We start from the raw sequence: 13,338 nt of genomic DNA, 5'->3' as shown, positions 1-13,338 counted from the left end.
GGTTTAGTGAAGGATTTGTCCCAAGTACAATGCTTTCCGTTTTTGAAATCTTTATTATAACTGATTCCTCGCCACCCATTCTGAAACTAACTACAACTCTTTGTGAAGTGTTGCAGTGATTTCACTTGCGGTAGTAGCTGGCGTGTATAGTGTTGAGTCATTCGCATACATAGACACAATGGCTTTACTCAAGGCCAGTAGCATGTCATTAATAAAGATTGAAAAAAGTAAAGGGCCTAGACAGCTGCCCTGGAGAATTCCTGGATTATGTTGGAGAGGCTTCCAATAAAGAACACCCTCTGTGTTCTGTTAGACAGGTAACTCTTTATCCACAATATAGCAGGGTATGTAAATCCATAACACATACATTTTTCCACAAGCATGTCGCTACACTCGCAATAACACCTGCTAGCCATGTGTATGTGACCAATAAAATGTGATTTGAGCAGACTATGATCGAGAATGTCTCAAGCTGCACTGAAGTCTAACAAACCAGCTCCCATTTTTTTTGTTCAGCAATTTCTCTCAGCCAATCATCAGTTATTTGTGTAAGTGCGCTGCTTGTTGAATGTCCTTCCCTCTACGCGTGCTGAAAGTCTGTTGTCAATTTGTTTACAGTTAAATAGTATTGTATCTGATCAAACACCATTTTTTGGTAACAGGCTGATTGGTTGGCTATTTAAGCCAGTAAGAAGGTCTTTACTATTCTTGGGTAGCGGAATTACTTTTGCTTCCCTCACTGTCAAGAATGACCTAATACAGTACATTATATCACACCCAACTCAACTTATACCTGTCATATCAAGCTATGGGGTTTTCTTCACAATGTGAAAAACTAGCTTCTAACCAGGGTCCTGGTCAGGTCATGTGATCAGGGAGTACTCTGGTCCCTAGCTGTACACACTGAAACAACAGTGCTCTTTCGCTAGCTAGCTGGAACTCCCAGAGCAGAAACGGACTGGCCATAGGGCAGTATAGGCAAATGTCAGATGGGCTGGTCCATCTTTAGTCCGGTGGGCCTGTCTAAATTGGGGGCTTTGCACAGAACTATCATTGTTTGGCCAACAATGGGTGCTTTGAGGCAATAAATGTGTTAAAAATGTCCAGGCTGTTTTCTAGTTCCAGTCCATCCCTGCCCCAGAGAACTACAGTGCCCTCCAATTATTGGGAAAGTGACACATTTTGTTGTTTTGGCTCTGTACACTTTGGATTTCAAATTATACAATGACTATGAGGTTAAAGTGCCGCACCTCTCTGATTCAGAGAAGACTTATTTTGGTTGAATGCATTCAGTTGTGCAACTGACTAGTTGTCTCCTTTCCCTTTCTCTCTCTCTCTCTCTCTCTCTCTCTCTCTCTCTCTCTCTCTCTCTCTCTCCCCCTCTCTCTTTCTCTCCCCTCTCTTTCTTTCTTCCTCTCCCACCCTCTCTCTCTGCCTATTTAGCTTTCTTCCACCCCCTCTCTCTCTCTCTCCCCCTCTCTCTCTCTCTCTCCCCTCTCTCTCTCTCTCTCTCTCTCTCTCTCTCTCTCTCCCCCTCTATCCCCCTCGCTCTCTTTCTCTCTTCTCCCTCTCCCTCCCTCTCTCGCTCTCTCTACCCCCCTCTTTCTCTATCTCTCTTTCTCCCACTCCCACTCTCTATCTCCCCCTCTCCCTTTCGCTCTCCCTCTCTTTCACACACCTGAGTCACAGCCCGACTGCTCTCTCACCGTCACCACATGAATTCTATTGATGGAGGAACATGATGATCAGTGTAATAACATGCCCCTTGACGTCTGGCGTCAAGTGTATAAATGTGTGAGTGTGGGGGGGATAATGTCAGCGGGATTGTCTGCGTGTGTGTGTGTGTGTGTGTGTGTGTGTGTGTGTGTGTGTGTGTGTGTGTGTGTGTGTGTGAGAGAGAGTTTTTATACGCTTTCAATAGTAAACGGGAGATCACCTCATCTACAGACTATATATCTGGTGTCGAATATCTATTATTACAAACTGGGTGGTTCGAGCCCTGAATGCTGAATGGCTGACAGCCGTGGTTTATCAGACCATATATGACAAGGCATTGCGTTGGACTAGTAACCGGAAGGTTGCAAGTTCAAATCCCTGAGCTGACAAGGAACAAATCTGCCGTTCTGCCCCTGAACAGGCAGTTAACCCACTGTTCCTAGGCCGTCATTGAAAATAAGAATTTGTTCTTAACTGACTTGCCTAGTTAAATAAATATTAAAATAAATAAATATATACAGATTTTTTTTTTTAAAGTGTGGTTGGAAACAGTGTTTTTTTAATGAAAGCATTTTTATGAAAACCACATCCCAACAAACACTATACAACACATAAGTACCAAAATAATATATACAACACATAGGTACCAAAATAATATATACAACACATAAGTACCAAAATAATATATACAACACATAAGTACCAAATAATATATACAACACATAAGTACCAAAATAATATATACAACACATAAGTACCAAAATAATATATACAACACATAAGTACCAAAATAATATATACAACACATAAGTACCAACATAATATATACAACACATAAGTACCAACATAATATATACAACACATAAGTACCAACATAATATATACAACACATAAGTACCAACATAATATATACAACACATAAGTACCAAAATAATATATACAACACATAAGTATCAAAATAATATATACAACACATAAGTACCAAAATAATATATACAACACATAAGTACCAACATAATATACAACACATAAGTACCAACATAATATATACAACACATAAGTACCAACATAATATATACAACACATAAGTACCAACATAATATATACAACACATAAGTACCAAAATAATATATACAACACATAAGTACCAACATAATATATACAACACATAAGTACCAAAATAATATATACAACACATAAGTACCAACATAATATATACAACACATAAGTACCAACATAATATATACAACACATAAGTACCAACATAATATATACAACACATAAGTTACCAAAATAATATATACAACACATAAGTACCAACATAATATATACACACATAAGTACCAAATAATATATACAACACATAAGTACCAAAATAATATATACAACACATAAGTACCAACATAATATATACAAACACATAAGTACAACATAATATATACAACACATAAGTACCAACATAATATATACAACACATAAGTACCAACATAATATACACAACACATAAGTACCAACATAATATATACACACATAAGTACAACATAATATATACAACACATAAGTACCACAAATAAACACATAGTACCAAATATATACAACACATAAGTACCAACATAATATATACAACACATAAGTATCAAAATAATATATACAACCAATAAGTACCAACATAATATATACAACACATAAGTACCAACATAATATATACAACACATAAGTATCAAAATAATATATACAACACATAAGTACCAACATAATATATACAACACATAAGTACCAACATAATATATACAACACATAAGTACCAACATAATATATACAACACATAAGTACCAACATAATATATACAACACATAAGTACCAACATAATATATACAACACATAAGTACCAAAATAATATATACAACACATAAGTACCAACATAATATATACAACACATAAGTACCAACATAATATATACAACACATAAGTACCAAAATAATATATACAACACATAAGTACCAACATAATATATACAACACATAAGTACCAACATAATATATACAACACATAAGTACCAAAATAATATATACAACACATAAGTACCAACATAATATATACAACACATAAGTACCAACATAATATATACAACACATAAGTATCAAAATAATATATACAACACATAAGTAACCAACATAATATATACAACACATAAGTCCCAAAATAATATATACAACACATAAGTACCAAAATAATATATACAACACATAAGTACCAAAAAGTAATATATACATACACAGAAGTACCTAACAATAATATTACCAACACATAAGTACCAAAATAATATATACAACACAATAAGTACCAAACAGAATATATACGAACACATAAGTACCGTCAGACATAAATATATACAACACTAGTATCAAATAAATTAGATACAACACATAGTAGTCCAACATAATATATACAACACATAAGTACCAACAGAAGCTATACAACACATAAGTACCAAAATATATATACATACACATAAGTACCAAAATAATATATACAACACATAAGGACCAACATAATATATACAACAATACCAAAGAAGTATATCAACAAAATAATATATAATTACAAACACATAAGTACCAAAATAATATATACAACACATAATACCCATAAGGATACACTACAAAATAATATATACAACACATAAGTACCAACATAATATATACAACACATAAGTACCAACATAATATATACAACACATAAGTACCAAAATAATATATACAACACATAAGTACAAAAATAATATATACAACACATAAGTACCAACATAATATATACAACACATAAGTACCAAAATAATATATACAACACATAAGTACCAAAATAATATATACAACACATAAGTACCAACATAATATATACAACACATAAGTACCAACATAATATATACAACACATAAGTACCAAAATAAAATATACAACACATAAGTACCAAAATAATATATACAACACATAAGTACCAACATAATATATACAACACATAAGTACCAAAATAATATATACAACACATAAGTACCAAATAATATAACAACACATAAGTACCAACATAATATATACAACACATAAGTACCAACATAATATATACAACACATAAGTACCAACATAATATATACAACACATAAGTACCAACATAATATATACAACACATAAGTACCAACATAATATATACAACACATAAGTACCAACATAATATATACAACACATAAGTACCAACATAATATATACAACACATAAGTACCAAAATAATATATACAACACATAAGTACCAAAATAATATATACAACACATAAGTACCAACATAATATATACAACACATAAGTACCAACATATATATACAACACATAAGTACCAACATAATATATACAACACATAAGTACCAACATAATATATACAACACATAAGTACCAAATAATATATACAACACATAAGTACCAACATAATTATTAAAACATAAGTACCAAACATAATATATACACACACATAAGTACCAACATAATATATACAACACATAAGTACCAACATAATATATACAACACATAAGTACCAAAATAATATATACAACACATAAGTACCAAAATAATATATACAACACATAAGTACGCAACATAATATATACAACACATAGTACCAAAATAATATATACAAACACATAAGTACCAACTATAATAATATACAACACAATATAGTACCAACATAATATATACAACACATAGTACCAATCCATTAATATATACCAACACATATAGTAAACCAAGTCCATACATATAATACAACACATAAGTACCAACATAATATATACACACATAATTACCACATATAATACTGATTACAACACATAAAGTACCAAACATAATATATACAACACATAAGTACCAAAATAATATATACAACACATAAGTACCAAAATAATATATACAACACATAAAGTACCACAATAATATATACAACACATAAGTACAACCATAATATATACACACACATAATTACCAAACATTATATATACAACACATAAGTAACCAACATAATATATAACACCTAGTACCAACCTAATATATACAACACATAGTACCAAAATTAAGTACCACTAATAGATACAACACCATAAGTTACCAAATAATATATACAACACATAAGTACCAACATAATATATACAACACATAAGTACCAACATATATATATACAACACATAAGTACCAAAATATATATACAACACATAAGTACCAACATAAGATATACAACACATAAGTACCAACATAATATATACAACACATAAGTACCAACATAATATATACAACACATAAGTACCAACATAATATATACAAACACATAAGGTACCAACATAATATATACAACACATAAGTACCAAAATAATATATACAACACATAAGTACCAAATATATACACACATAAGTACCAAAATATATATACAACACATAAGTACCAAAATAATATATACAACACATAAGTACCAAAATAATATTATACAACACATAAGTACCAACATAAAAAGGTTTGATAAAACAGATAACAAACATACTAATTAAAATGTTATAAATTAATTGATCTGTAAAGACGAAAAAAATACCCCCCAAATGTTTTGTTTAAATGTGTGTGTGCACTTGAGTGTGTGAGAGTTAGGCTTTTTTTGAGGAGATTACGGAGTAAGTTTGGTTCATCAGGCTGACCTCCAGTCTTCGCTTGGAGTTATCGAGGGATGATGATGTTTTGGCAATGTGAGAATTCCAGAGTGTGGTACCTCTGTATCTGATAGAGAATTGACTATGTGAGGTGATGTGTCGTGGAAATGTCCTCTATTTACCTAATCATGGGAGCAAACCACACACACACGTCAGAGTTAGTTATCAAAGTCCATCTTTAATTATATGAGCTCTATCACAATCCTGTGACTCTCAGATAAATTCAGTGTCTCCCCCTGAACTTCTCTGAGAGCCCCCCACACATTGCAGCTGAGTTCCTTTAATAGCAAAGAACACACATAGTCAGACAGCATAGACATAATTCATCGTTCAGCTTTGTCTCCTTTCCCAAACCCCAGAACCATAAACCAAATCCTCCATATCAACAGGCATATATCAAATTGTCATTTAGATACAACCAACTCAAAATACAACCTCCTGGACAAACTCACGGAGAGGAGAATGAGGCTATAGGTTAAGATAGAAACAACATTAGAGGGAGCATAGAATGATTCCAGATACTGCCACCCTCCTTTCTGCACTGGGAAAAAGGTAAAAGATATGTTTACACATGATGACACTTTGACCTCTCCCCTCTCTCAGCGGCCATGCAACTTAGTTTTGACATAGAACAGATAACTGCAACCTCACCACAGAATTACACAAAAATACCATTCTGATGAGAAGTAACTTCTCAACACACATTTGATGAATATTAAACATCTTACAAATGTTACCAACAAATTCTGAATCTTCCACGACATGTGGCAGTGGGTAGGGTGAAGGTTATCACAGTGTCTTGTATTATATAGATGGATTTCAGAATGAACCTGGAAGAATCCATTGAAGGGTTTAGTTAAACTGTCTGGGAAGTACTTGTAGATGAAAGTGCATAATTGGCGTACATTAATGTTGTAAATAGACAAGATATTGAGTTTCTTAAACAAAGGTGCAGATGGTTCCAGGTAATTAGAGGAGGTTGCTAGTTTATGTCTTGTGTATGATGAGTCCTTTGTGTAGGTAGGCGGCATATGTACTGGCCCAGTATTACAGTAAATGAGATATGAGTAAATAAAGCTATAGTATAGAGTTAAGAAGCAAGCCTGACCACTAATCTTTCTGATGATACCAACAGATTTCATCACTTTGCTGCAGACAAGTTGAATATGATCTTTCCAGGATAACTTTCATCAATTAGAACTCAGAGGAATCTAGTGGATGTGACTTTCCATTTCATTCCCAACAATTAAGATTCTGGCAATTTATTTTACAATATTTCTTATTCTTACTAGTGAATACAATAAAGTTGGATTTATTTTTTGTTTATCCGGTACCATTCAGAAAATGTGTCCATGCCTGAGTTGGTTTCATTAATTAGTGAATCAACATTTTTGTGTGATAAAATCTAATTGGTATCATCAGCAAAGAGAATGGGAAGTACGGTAGAAGACACAGCAGCGGTAGAAGACATGTTTGTAACCAGTTTATAATAGCAATAATGCTCCTCAGGGGTTTGTGATATACTGTATGGCCAATATACCACGGCTAAGGGTTGTATCCAGGCACTCCACGTTGCGTCGTACGAAACAACAGCCCTTAGCTGTGGTATATTGGCCATACTGTATAACACATCCCCTCAGGCCTCATTGCATAAATCTAAACTATATACTGTCTCTACTAGTTTAACCTATATACTGTCTCTACTAATTTAACCTATATACTGTCTCTCCTAATTTAACCTACATACTGTCTCTACTAATTTAACCTATATACTGTCTCTCCTAATTTAACCTACAGTGGGCCAAAAATGATTTAGTCAGCCACCAATTGTGCAAGTTCTCCCACTTAAAAAGATGAGAGAGGCCTGTAATTTTCATCATAGGTACATGTCAACTATGACAGACAAAATGAGAGAAAAAAATCCAGAAAATCACATTGTAGGATTTTTAATGAATTTATTTGCAAATTATGGTGGAAAATAAGTATTTGGTCACCTACAAACAAGCAAGATTTCTGGCTCTCACAGACCTGTAACTTCTTCTTTAAGAGGCTCCTCTGTCCTCCACTAGTTACCTGTATTAATGGCACCTGTTTGAACTTGTTATCAGTATAAAAGACACCTGTCCACAACCTCAAACAGTCACACTCCAAACTCCACTATGGCCAAGACCAAAGAGCTGTCAAAGGACACCAGAAACAAAATTGTAGACCTGCACCAGGCTGGGAAGACTGAATCTGCAATAGGTAAGCAGCTTGGTTTGAAGAAATCAACTGTGGGAGCAATTATTAGGAAATGGAAGACATACAAGACCACTGATAATCTCCTTCGATCTGGGGCTCCACGCAAGATCTCACCCCATGGGGTCAAAATGATCACAAGAACGGAGAGCAAAAAATCCCAGAACCACACGGGGGGGGACATAGTGAATGACCTGCAGAGAGCTGGGACCAAAGTAACAAAGCCTACCATCAGTAACACACTACGCCGCCAGGGACTCAAATCCTGCAGTGCCAGACGTGTCCCCCTGCTTAAGCCAGTACATGTCCAGGCCCGTCTGAAGTTTGCTAGAGAGCATTTGGATGATCCAGTAAAAGACTGGGAGAATGTCATATGGTCAGATGAAACCAAAATATAACTTTTTTATAAAAACTCAACTCGTTGTGTTTGGAGGATAAAGAATGCTGAGTTGCATCCAAAGAACACCATACCTACTGTGAAGCATGGGGGTGGAAACATGATGCTTTGGGGCTGTTTTTCTGCAAAGGGACCAGGACGACTGATCCGTGTAAAGGAAAGAATGAATGGGGCCATGTATCGTGAGATTTTGAGTGAAAACCTCCTTCCATCAGCAAGGGCATTGAAGATGAAACGTGGCTGGGTCTTTCAGCATGACAATGATCCCAAACACACTGCCCGGGCAATGAAGGAGTGGCTTCGTAAAAAGCATTTCAAGGTCCTGAAGTGGCCTAGCCAGTCTCCAGATCTCAACCCTATAGAAAATCTTTGGAGGGAGTTGAACGTTCATGTTGCCCAGCAACAGCCCCAAAACATCACTGCTCTAGAGGAGATCTGCATGGAGGAATGGGCCAAAATACCAGCAACAGTGTGTGAAAACCTTGTGAAGAGGTTTGACCTCTGTCATTGCCAACAAAGGGTATATAACAAAGTATTGAGATAAACGTTTGTTATTGACCAAATACTTATTGTCCACCATAATTTGCAAATTAATTAATTAAAAATCCTACAAAATCCTCCTTTGTTTTCTCATTTTGTCTGTCATAGTTGAAGTGTACCCATGATGAAAATTACAGGTCTCTCTCATCTTTTTAAGTGGGAGAACTTGCACAATTGGTGGCTGACTAAATACATTTTTGCCCCACTGTATATACTGTCTCTACAAGTTTAACCTATATACTGTCTATACTAATTTGACCTCTATACTGTCTCTACTAATCTAACCTATATACTGTCACTACTAATCTAACCTATATACTGTCTGTAGTAATCTAACCTATATACTGTCTGTAGTAATCTAACCTGTATACTGTCTCTAACAATCTAACCTGTATACTGTCTACTAATCCAATTGATATACAGTCTCTACTAATCGAACCTGTATGCTGTCTGTAGTAACCTAACTTGTATACTGTCTCTACAAATCTAATTTATATACTGTCTCTACTAATCGAACCTGTATACTGTCTGTAGTAATCTAACCTATATACTGCTGTGGTAATCTAATCTATATATCATCTCTACTAATCTAACCTATAAACTATCTCCAGTAATCTAGCCTATATAATGTCTATAGTAATATAACCTATATACTACATCTACTAATATAACCTATACATTTTCTCTAGTAATCTAACCTATATACTGTCTCTGACAGTGTAGTCTATACTGTCTCTAGTAATTACATTTATATGCTGTACTATCTACCAGCTGCTAACCTAGATTACACTGGATTACCTCGAGACAGAATGCACTGAGTGTAACGTTCACATAACCAAACCACGTTGAGATATCCAACCAAAACGTTGCCATAACGCTCAACCCACCAGCCGTCCCCAGCTCTCTCTTCTCCCCTCCTCTCTCGCTCTCTCTCTCTTCTCCCCCTCTCTCTCTCTCTTCTCCACTCTCGCTCTTTCTTCTCCCTTCTCGCTCTCTTCTCCCTCTCTCTTCCTCTCTCTTCTCTCTCTCTCTTCTCCCTCTCTCTTCTCATCTATCTTCTTCTCTTTTTCTCTCTCTCTCTCTCTCTCTCTCTCTCTTCTCTCTCTCTCTCTCTCTCTCTCTCCTCTCTCTCTCTCTCTCTCTCTCTCTCTCTCTCTCTCTCTCTCTCTCTCTCTCTTCTCCCTCTCTCTCTCTCTCCCTCTCTCTCTTTCTTCTCCCTCTCGCTCTCTTCTCCCTCTTTCTTCCTCTCTCTTCTCTCTCTCTCTCTTCTCCCCCTTCTCTCTCTTCTCCCTCTCTCTCTCTTCTCCTCTCTCTTTCTTCTCCCTCCTCGCTCTTTCTTCTCCCTCTCTCTCTTTCTTCTCCCTCTCGCTCTCTTCTCCCTCTCTCTTCCTCTCTCTTCTCTCTCTCTCTTCTCCCCCTTCTCTTTCTTCTCCCTCTCTCTCATTCTTCTCCCTCTCGCTCTTTCTTCTCCCTCTCGCTCTCTTCTCCCTCTCTCTTCCTCTCTCTTCTCTCTCTCTCTCTCTTCTCCCTCTCTCTCTCTTCTCCCTCTCTCTCTCTTCTCCCTCTCGCTCTTTCTTCTCCCTCTCTCTCTTTCTTCTCCCTCTCGCTCTTTCTTCTCCCTCTCGCTCTCTTCTCCCTCTCTCTTCCTCTCTCTTCTCTCTCTCTCTTCTCCCTATCTCTCTTCTCCCTCTCTCTCTCTTCTCCATCTCTCTCTCTCAGCAGCCTATTTTTCTTAATGAATCAGAACATCTCCGTGCTTTTTGCCCAGCCTGACACACACAATATTTCATCTGATATTCCTAGTGTGAAACACACAGCAAGAGCAGCTCACATGTCTTCTCATTGATGCTGAAATATAGCGTGTGAAATTGCAAACTGGAGAGAGGGAAAAACAGATGTGCGCTATCTGCAGATATTTGCCTCAGTATTTGTGTAAAATAATAACTAGATTGAGAATCCTGATGAAATCAACATGCCATCTGACTGCATCCTCCACAGATATGTACAATTCTAGAATACCGGGTGATGATTCCATCATAGAACCATAAAAGTCCACATGAATGTGAGCCTGCGAGCCGCGAGAGGGAGGGGGAGGGGAGGAAGCAACAAGAAGGATACACTCTCAATTCAAACAGGCACATTCACATACATACCGTTGTATACACATATATACATACACACACACCCACACACACTAGAAACACATACATAATGCATAAATACCTGATTAGTAAATTCCTAGTGCAAGTCGATGCTATTCAGCGAGTAGAGCAGTGTCTGACTGCAACATCCAGTGTGAGATCATTTCCAGGGAGACTGTGGTTGGAGCAGAGAGATGAAGGGATGTGAGAGGAGAGGGAGAGAGAGATAGAGCGTCGGCTGAGCAGAGCAGCGGAGAGATGGAGCTAGCAGCTAATGTTTCTTTCCTCTGTATGCGGGGAGAAGAGAAAGAGACACAGAGACACAGAGATCTGCCTGCTAAGCCCCAGCTCACAGCATCGTTTCCCTCTGACAGGCAGGCAACATCCACATTCCAGTCCTCCTTCCCTCCGACTGTCCGTCCGCCAGAACCCGTGACTGACGCCTCAGCTCCACACACACATGGCTGACACACACCTCTCCTCCATGCCTCCGTCTGCAGCACCAGCAATCAGTCTATTCTTCCTTCCTCCCGCTCTCCTCTCGTTCTGATGTGGTAGATGGTAGATGGATGCTGTCGTGGCTTGTTTTTCTGCTGTCTGTGTGACCGACTTGGCTCCTCTCTCACACACACGTGCAAACACACACGCCCTAAGCACGCAGTGCCTGGCCCTGGGGATCCAGCAGACAGAAAGGGGGAGGTGGTAAGGCTCCTGCCAAGATTTGGTATCGCCTGCTGGGCTGTTAGAGCCCCTCAGATGGACCAGAGAGGAGATGAGGGAGCAGCAGTGTCTCTCTCCCTGCTCACTGCACTTGGCTGACAGTAATGAGCTCATAGCCACGGCTCACATGTGACGACAGGAGAGAGAGAGAGAGAGAGAGAGAGAGAGAGGTGAGCAGGGAACGAGGATGGGAAGAGGCTTTGTGTGTGTTTGTGTGTGTGTGTGTGTGTGTGTGATTACATTTTCAGTGAGCACCATCATTGGATAGCTAGTGTGTGCAAATACTTTTCTCCATCTATCCTCTCCTCCCCTCCCATCTTCTCCATCTATCCTCTCCTCCCATCTTCTCCATCTATCCTCTCCTCCCATCTTCTCCACATATCCTCTCCTCCCATCTTCTCCACATATCCTCTCCTCCCATCTTCTCCATATATCCTCTCCTCCCATCTTCTCCACATATCCTCTCCTCCCATCTTCTCCACATATCCTCTCCTCCCGTCTTCTCCATATATCCTCTCCTCCCATCTTCTCCATCTATTCTCTCCTCCCATCTTCTCCATATATCCTCTCCTCCCATCTTCTCCATCTATCCTCTCCTCCCATCTTCTCCATCTATCCTCTCCTCCCATCTTCTCCATCTATCCTCTCCTCCCATCTTCTCCATCTATCCTCTCCTCCCATCTTCTCCACATATCCTCTCCTCCCATCTTCTCCACATATCCTCTCCTCCCATCTTCTCCATATATCCTCTCCTCCCATCTTCTCCATCTATCCTCTCCTCTCCTCCCATCTTCTCCTCCCATCTTCTCCATATATCCTCTCCTCCCATCTTCTCCATCTATCCTCTCCTC

At 37.7% G+C, this 13,338-nt stretch overlaps 1 protein-coding gene across 1 annotated transcript in view; it reads right to left on the bottom strand.

The window, feature by feature from the left end:
* Positions 1–12,853, bottom strand: part of LOC116361083 (protein unc-13 homolog C-like) — a 54,525-nt gene extending 41,672 nt beyond the window's left edge. The window contains exon 1 of the mRNA XM_031815846.1: positions 11,850–12,853. The gene's annotated coding sequence lies outside the window, so the exon portion shown is untranslated. The remainder of the gene's footprint in view (positions 1–11,849) is intronic.
* Between the last annotated feature and the right edge of the window lie 485 nt (positions 12,854–13,338).

Source organism: Oncorhynchus kisutch, linkage group LG3, assembly GCF_002021735.2.
Source record: "Oncorhynchus kisutch isolate 150728-3 linkage group LG3, Okis_V2, whole genome shotgun sequence".
Lineage (NCBI taxonomy): Eukaryota > Metazoa > Chordata > Actinopteri > Salmoniformes > Salmonidae > Oncorhynchus > Oncorhynchus kisutch.
The sequence above is the reverse complement of the archived record's forward strand: the minus strand, read 5'-3'. Positions and strand labels throughout refer to the sequence as shown.